General features: G+C 37.6%; 1 protein-coding gene across 1 annotated transcript in view; it reads left to right on the top strand.

The window, feature by feature from the left end:
• Positions 1-1,638, top strand: part of LOC139713729 (glucose-6-phosphate exchanger SLC37A2-like) — a 42,451-nt gene extending 40,813 nt beyond the window's left edge. The window contains exon 17 of the mRNA XM_071625434.1: positions 981-1,638. The gene's annotated coding sequence lies outside the window, so the exon portion shown is untranslated. The remainder of the gene's footprint in view (positions 1-980) is intronic.
• The last annotated feature ends 5,444 nt before the right edge of the window (positions 1,639-7,082 follow it).

Below are 7,082 nucleotides of genomic sequence, written 5' to 3' on the forward strand. Positions count from 1 at the left end.
CTACCTAGTATGTTATATTAGATAAATGATAAGTGTCATTTGAGCTCTAATGTGGTTAGTGGTGTGTTACACACAAGCTGGTCTTTTTCCAAAGAGTAACACTCATCAAAATTCTGAAAAGATGGAAATGCAAAGTGTACAATGTACATGATTGAAGTGTAAACTGCCTTCCTGTACCCCATGTCATCTCTTGTTCCCCAACTCCAGAGTGATTTTTTTTTCTCATCGGTCACTCATCAGAAGCAAAATTTATTTCTTCTGACCACCCACCGAAGTGTATCGCATCACAGTCTGTTGAATCTGTGTCGTTTGGTCGACTGTCAGATGAGTGTCAGACATATCGCTGGTGATCCGCATCGGACGATAATCCTTCATTGGATCACCGCCAGACATGTCTGACACTGACCTGATAGTCGATCAACACAAGTCGCATCCATCGGACTGCATTTCGATACACATTGATGGGTGGCTGGAAGCGATAATCTTTGCTTCCGACGAGTGACAGATGAAAGAAAATCTCTGCGGAATGGGGGTATTACCCTCTCATTGATATATTAAAAAAAAAAAAAACCTGCCAACAACACTCAAAACCACAAATAGCCCACATTCCTGGGCAGAGGACATGCAATCATCCTTACCATCCATCGCACATGTGTGTTTATAGAATAATTGACATGCTTGTGTTTTGAATGCATTATGTCAGAGCATGTGCATTTAACCCTTAAGGATTTTATTAATGGAAGTGCAATGCCCTCTTCTTGAATTGTTCTCCCTGTTTTCGACTCCCTTGCTGAATGTGGAGTAAACAATCACAGTTTTATGTGAATCATGCAAGAACTGAATGTTTTACTTTGTCGGAGAAAGAAAGCAAGCAACATAGGCCTACACACGCTCGACAAGGTGACAGCGTGATCTTGTATCAGTGAATATAGAAACACAGTATTGACATGGCAGTATTCCTCTACCTGTCTTTGTCACAGTGAATCCTCAGGGCTTATACAGGTAAATGACGAGTGACACCACAGCCAGTACCCTGCTTTGTCTTGGACACACTAGTACTACGACATCACTGCTGGACCACCAAGCAGCTGAAGAGATGCCCTACCTGCCACCTAACATGTAGTGTTTGTCCTTGCATGGTGGACCATTTTCTCTCCTTTTTTTTTTTTTTTTCAATACCAAACTTTTTTGATAACCCTTATGTGCTAAGGTACTTACAATGCAACTTGCCATCCTTTTCTCTTAGTATTCAGTTAATGTAATAGCAAGTTACTGAGCTCTCCCGTAATACTGTGCTTCAGTGTAAAAGGTAAGGTCGTGGGGACTCGAGGTGTAGGAGGGATTGAGAAATCCTTATTCATGGTACCTGGTAGTCAGTTTCCAGATCTATTATAATAGTGCCGATTGGCAAGAAATATATCTAGCAGACATTCAGAGGTGAATGAACCAGATTAAAGGGATCGTATAGTTTTGGTTGAGACTTAACTTCAGGTTTTTATCATTTTTTGGCGAGATAGTGAGAAACATCTTATGATCTATGAAAGAGCATGTAATTCCAAGAGGGATTCAGTGTTCATTTGATGAAAATTTGTTTTTGAATTCGGCCAAGATATCCAAAACAGAGTGACCCCATCAAAGTGTGGGACCCACCTTTTATTATGATCGTTTTGTTTTACAATGTTTGTGGATGTTTCAGCTATTCCAAATGCAATTTTTATCAAATAAACTTTAAATTCCTCTTAAAATGGTAGGATCTGTACTATTTCATAAGTGTTTTCTTGGTATCTTGCAAAAACTTACAGCCCAATTTTCATCTCCACCAATAATGTACCATCTGGTATACACCAATAGAAAAATACCCAATTTTATTGAAGTTGGGATATTTCAGGGATTGAAAAGCCAGAAGTATGAGGAACCATGATGAATTTCATCTATTATAAAAAGTTTAAGTTATTTCGGTAAAGTTTCAGGGAGAGTCCAATGTAATGTACAGTCTTAACAAATGCCACAGGCCTCTACATCACTGATTGTTAATAAGTAAATTACAGTTTCCGCCATTGAAGGTATGGTTAAACTCAAACAGAAGTAAACCACAGTGCAGTGAAAGCATTTGAGAAGTGTCCAGTTTAAAATGGTCATTATTATTTGGACGTTGAGGAATGATGGAAAAATATGAAGAGTAGGTCACCAGCATAACTGACTGGGTAGACTGTTCCAAAGATGTTGTGCAGCTGCCTGAAAAAGTTCCAGACTTTCATGTTTTGGTGAGACCGATATGCTCTTCATTGACAAAAAGATCCAGATTTCTCGGGTGATTTTAAATGAAAAAATCTACTGATTTGTTTGTTTGACATTACTCTGTTTATTGAAGTCAAAAATTATGACGTGGAGTGGTTTCTTATTTTAAACGCCTGGGCAATGTGTTGCATTTTTACATCCCTGTATACTAATATCATATTGCCTGTGCAGAAATTTCATGAAGACCTAATCTATTTGAACCTGATGCAGACAATTATATGTCAAAGTTAGCTTTCATTGTGAGTTGTCTGTGGTGGTTTGCAAACTATGTAATGATGACAATGATGGTAATGATAATAACAATGATAACGATGATAAGAAATTATTGGAAATGTTCTTACTGCCCTTTTTATTGGTCATTTTATGAAAGGCAGACTTAGTTGTCTCATGTCGTGCTTTTGTTATTAAAACAGCATAATAATTGATGTACAATGGGCAATTACCTGATTATCTATTTAATATGGCTATTTTTCTAGAACCTTTTCCCTAATTAGTACTACTGTGGAGGCAATATGTTTGCTTTGTGGTCCTTTCTTAAAATAATTACTTTTTCCCTTTTGAGCCAAGTGTGCTGCAATGTATAGTGATTTGAAACACTGAGGATCATTTATAAGCCTTGGGGATGAATTTTGTAGACGGGAATGCAATATGATGCAAACCTCATCATCCACAATGTAGCCAAGATATTTATATTTACTCTTGCAACTGCAGTAGTGCATAATAGCAAAATATTACACATACAAGTTACCAGTCATGTATTGTAGATAAAGTAAAGTAAAGGGGGATGGGGGATGAGATTAACTGTAGTAGATCTGTATAAAATCTCAATACTTGGTGAGTGCACAGTGAACTGAAACTTGCAGATCAAGACAGCCCCTTTCCCCACCCCCCCCCCCCTTCCCCCTTGTCATGCAAGTCAATGCAAATTTTGTACTTGTTGGTGAGTTGATGCTGATCTTTCAAAAGGTTTTCTCCTTGTTTGTTCACGACTTCCTGGATACAGTGCACTCACATTGTAGCAAGGATGATGATAATGCCCGAATTATCACCGAGATATCTTTGTAAACTTTGTTTGATTGGTTAGATATTTTGATATACTGACAGAAAACTGACAGTCCAGAGAACTTCATGATACACTGTAATAGGGTTGCCTGTATTAAGTTATGAAGAGGCAAACAAACAAATACATCTATTAAAAGCAGTGAAGCTTTAACATAGTGATAACCTCTCGTTTTGTTTGAAGAGGCATGCTTTTGTGGGTCAATAGTAACTTATTTGATATATAGTGAGCATTTATCATGAAAAGATATATTTTCCTGGTGTCATGTGCTGATGTAGATCACCAAAAATTAATCATATGTTCCTCATATCTGTTCAAATCCCTCCAAGTTTACTCTTAGTCTTGTCATAACTTATTAAACTTTGTTGTAGACAAATGTACTTAGGTAATTGCTGGCAAATTACTGTCTTGGTGGCAGTTTTAATCATCTGTGCAGACAAGCTAGCCCACAAAAATAGGTGCTAGTGCTGAATTTATTGATCTGTGATCCTTTGAAAAAAATCCAGGATTCAGGGGGCGAGTCAGGTTGCCACCAGAAAGTGATCATTCCTTCACCTTTTCTGACCTGACCTGAAGTTTTGTGTAAATCTGTAGGCAACTTTCTGCAAAGAGTTGCTGATACACACTAAGGGGAAAAAAGGCACCAAAAAGGGAAGGAAAATATACCAAAGATGAAAAAACGAACAAAACAAACCAAATAATTGTGCACTCCTTGTGTTAAACTGCCGTAAAATATATAAGAGAAATGCTTGTATGAATAAAAATTATCTCATCAAGATTTGATACTCTAAAATTCAAATTTCATCAAGGAAACGACTGCACGTGTAGTATAGTGAAGATATTTCCTGGTGATATGTGTGAGGTTGGAGACTTGGTGTTGATTGTTTTGTTTGTCAGTGTAATGACTTTAATGCACACTGCCAGCTTTATCTAACTTGAAAGTCACTTGACAAGATTGCATTGCTTCCATTGAATTCCAACGAGTGTGGTTAAAATTTCATATGATCCAGAAAGTGAAACTGCTGTACCAAAGAGTGTACTAATTTCTTCCCCATCTGCTGAAGAGTGACATACAACTACTTCCAGTACATTCAAGTGCTTCTTTGGCATGGCACTGTGGTTTCACAAGGGCTTTTGTCTAATTCAAATTGCTATTGAGTTTTTGCAGAATGTGGTTAGCATGATATTGGACGCTGCTCACTGCATCGCCCACAAGACTTCTAAAAGCGAATTGTAGGTTTTTGTTCATTTATCCCTTTGAGGACCACCAGCCTGAAGTCGGATTGACTGTGTGTGTGACATTATTTCCAACATGACTAAAAGAGTTACTTGATACATGACCATTTCCTCATATGTCCCGTTCTTAGCTACCATGTTTATTTGCAAGGCTTAGTTACTGTTTTGCTGAGAGGGGGATTCATTATTTAAATCTCCTTTTTCTCTTTGACAAACACCAAATACTATTTTCAAGTCATTGGTGAAGAAGATTCAGACATGCAAGCTATTCCTCCTTACTGTATTTCAGGTTGGCACTGTTAAGACAAGCTGTATGACAAAGAATGGGAAGTGTGTAGGAGCATTGCTTGGAGAGGGCCTTCTTGAAAGCTAGAATGGACATCACCAAAGAATTTGACTCCTGAAATGAAGAATATAAGTCGCCTGTGTGCTTTTCCCCTGTGGTGTTCTTGTAAACACTACACATCTTACAGATTCTGAAGGATATGATGTGGCATGGATTTTTATTAATATGAAGTCATCCCTGTAAGGAAAAAGCAATATGAAATTAACTGGAGTGACTACAGGAGAAAATGTGCTTTATACTGAGACTCCAACCCCAAGCACCTTCTGATCTGGAGATTCTCCTGCCTGAAACTTTATAGCAAACGGGAAACTCCAACTTGCGCGTATCCACGACAAAGTCCTTTGCAGTCTTGGGTTCTAAATGCTCTCTCGCGCTATTTAAGGCTTATTTTTCAACATACAATGAAATTAAGTAAGAAATCATTTCAAGCGGGAGAAATTAAATCTCAAGCGGGAGAACGGGAGATTCTGCAAAAACGGGCTTTCGGCGGGAGAGCTCCTGTCGAAAGCAGGAGAGTTGGAGTCTTATAGGGTACATGATTTTGTGAGTCTTGTAATATTATCACGCTTTTTTACGATATCTTTTTCTTTTTTAACTTGAGGTGTACTATACATCACTTTTTGGTTGCTTTTGTAAATTTTGAATTGTCTGTCCAGGATGCTGAGATAATGTGGCAATATTCTTGGAATGCCAATGCGACCAAGTGTTTATAGCTGTCCATGATTATTGAGAGAATTTTAAAAGACTATTTGTAAATTAATAAGATATCTCACTGTAAATATGAAGAAAATACTATTACAATAAACTTCTTTGTTATATGAATCTTACAGTTTCGGATTTGTTTAATACATTACTGTATCAATATCAAATGCTTGTGAGTGTATTTATGTGTGTGTGTATGTGTGTGTGTGTGTATGTGTGTGTGTGTGTGTGTGTGTGTGTGTATGTGTGCATGTGACGTGCACTCACGTGAACGCACATAATGTGTTTGTGTGCGCTCGTGTGATTTGGAACTCTTGAAGCTAGGTGTCGTAGATTATTAATTACATTTTTTGATAAAAAATGTAACAAACATACAAAGTCATTCCATAAATTGAATGGTAAAATGAGATAATGGTCTCAATAATTGGCAAATACATGTAGGCCCTCTGCACGTAAAATGATACGCATTGCACCTATAGTAAGAAGCTGGTATAAGTCTATTGGTCCCATCCACATACACAAATCCAGATGAATCGATGTCATGTAAACTTCCGTTTCAATTCATAATTTTACGTATCAACAATGATGGCAAGCCAGTGGTCTCCGGTGCATAAATCAATGCTGCCTAAAAACTGAGCTGCAATAAAAATTTGGGATTCGTCATATTTCATGACCATCACAGAGAGAGAGAGAGAGAGAAAAAAAAAAAAAACGTTCCCGAAACAAGTTAAATCACCCTCAATGTTGATGAAGGTGCAGTACTCAGAATCAGAAGCTGTGAGGCTTGTCACGTGTATCTTTAATACTGGATAATGCAAATTGTCAAAGTCCTTCCCTCCATCCTATCCTTATTGAATAAAAGCAGTAAATCTTTCCCTTTCTTTCTTTACCGTCATCTGTCGAAGCAAGTCTCATAAAACGTGTACGATTTATTACAGGTATTGTTTGTCTCGAGAGCTGAAATCTGAATACAGTTGTGCTGTAGCTACTTGCTCTATGTATTGATTTCGATTTTCTGCATTTCATTTTCAGAGAATATATTGTATACCTGATATCACGTGGTAATTTACACTTTGATTCCTTTCTGTGACATCAAGGAAATAAATTTGTCAAATGAAATTAATGAATTCAGAATAACTCGCATCATATCAAACTCATAGAAGTCAATATTATCACATTCCATCCCATTGCGGTCCAACCTGTTTTTACTATCTTTGGTTCACACCGTAGTCTGTTTCAGATCTACAGACCCTTTCATTAGACAATCCATCCTACTCCTCTGAACACCTGCCATGAATTACACCTTAAAAACCAGTGTGCGAGAAGACACTAGAATTTTACATCTCAAACACCGCATCTGCCCTAAAATCAACAGCTGCAGCTGCAGCAGACCTCAATATTCTGTAACCCCGTCATTTCAAGATCCCGACTTGAAAAGCC

Source organism: Diadema antillarum, unplaced genomic scaffold (assembly GCF_040938485.1).
Source record: "Diadema antillarum isolate AM-2024a unplaced genomic scaffold, OU_Dant_1.0 seq00002039_RagTag, whole genome shotgun sequence".
NCBI classification, from domain to species: Eukaryota; Metazoa; Echinodermata; class Echinoidea; order Diadematoida; family Diadematidae; genus Diadema; species Diadema antillarum.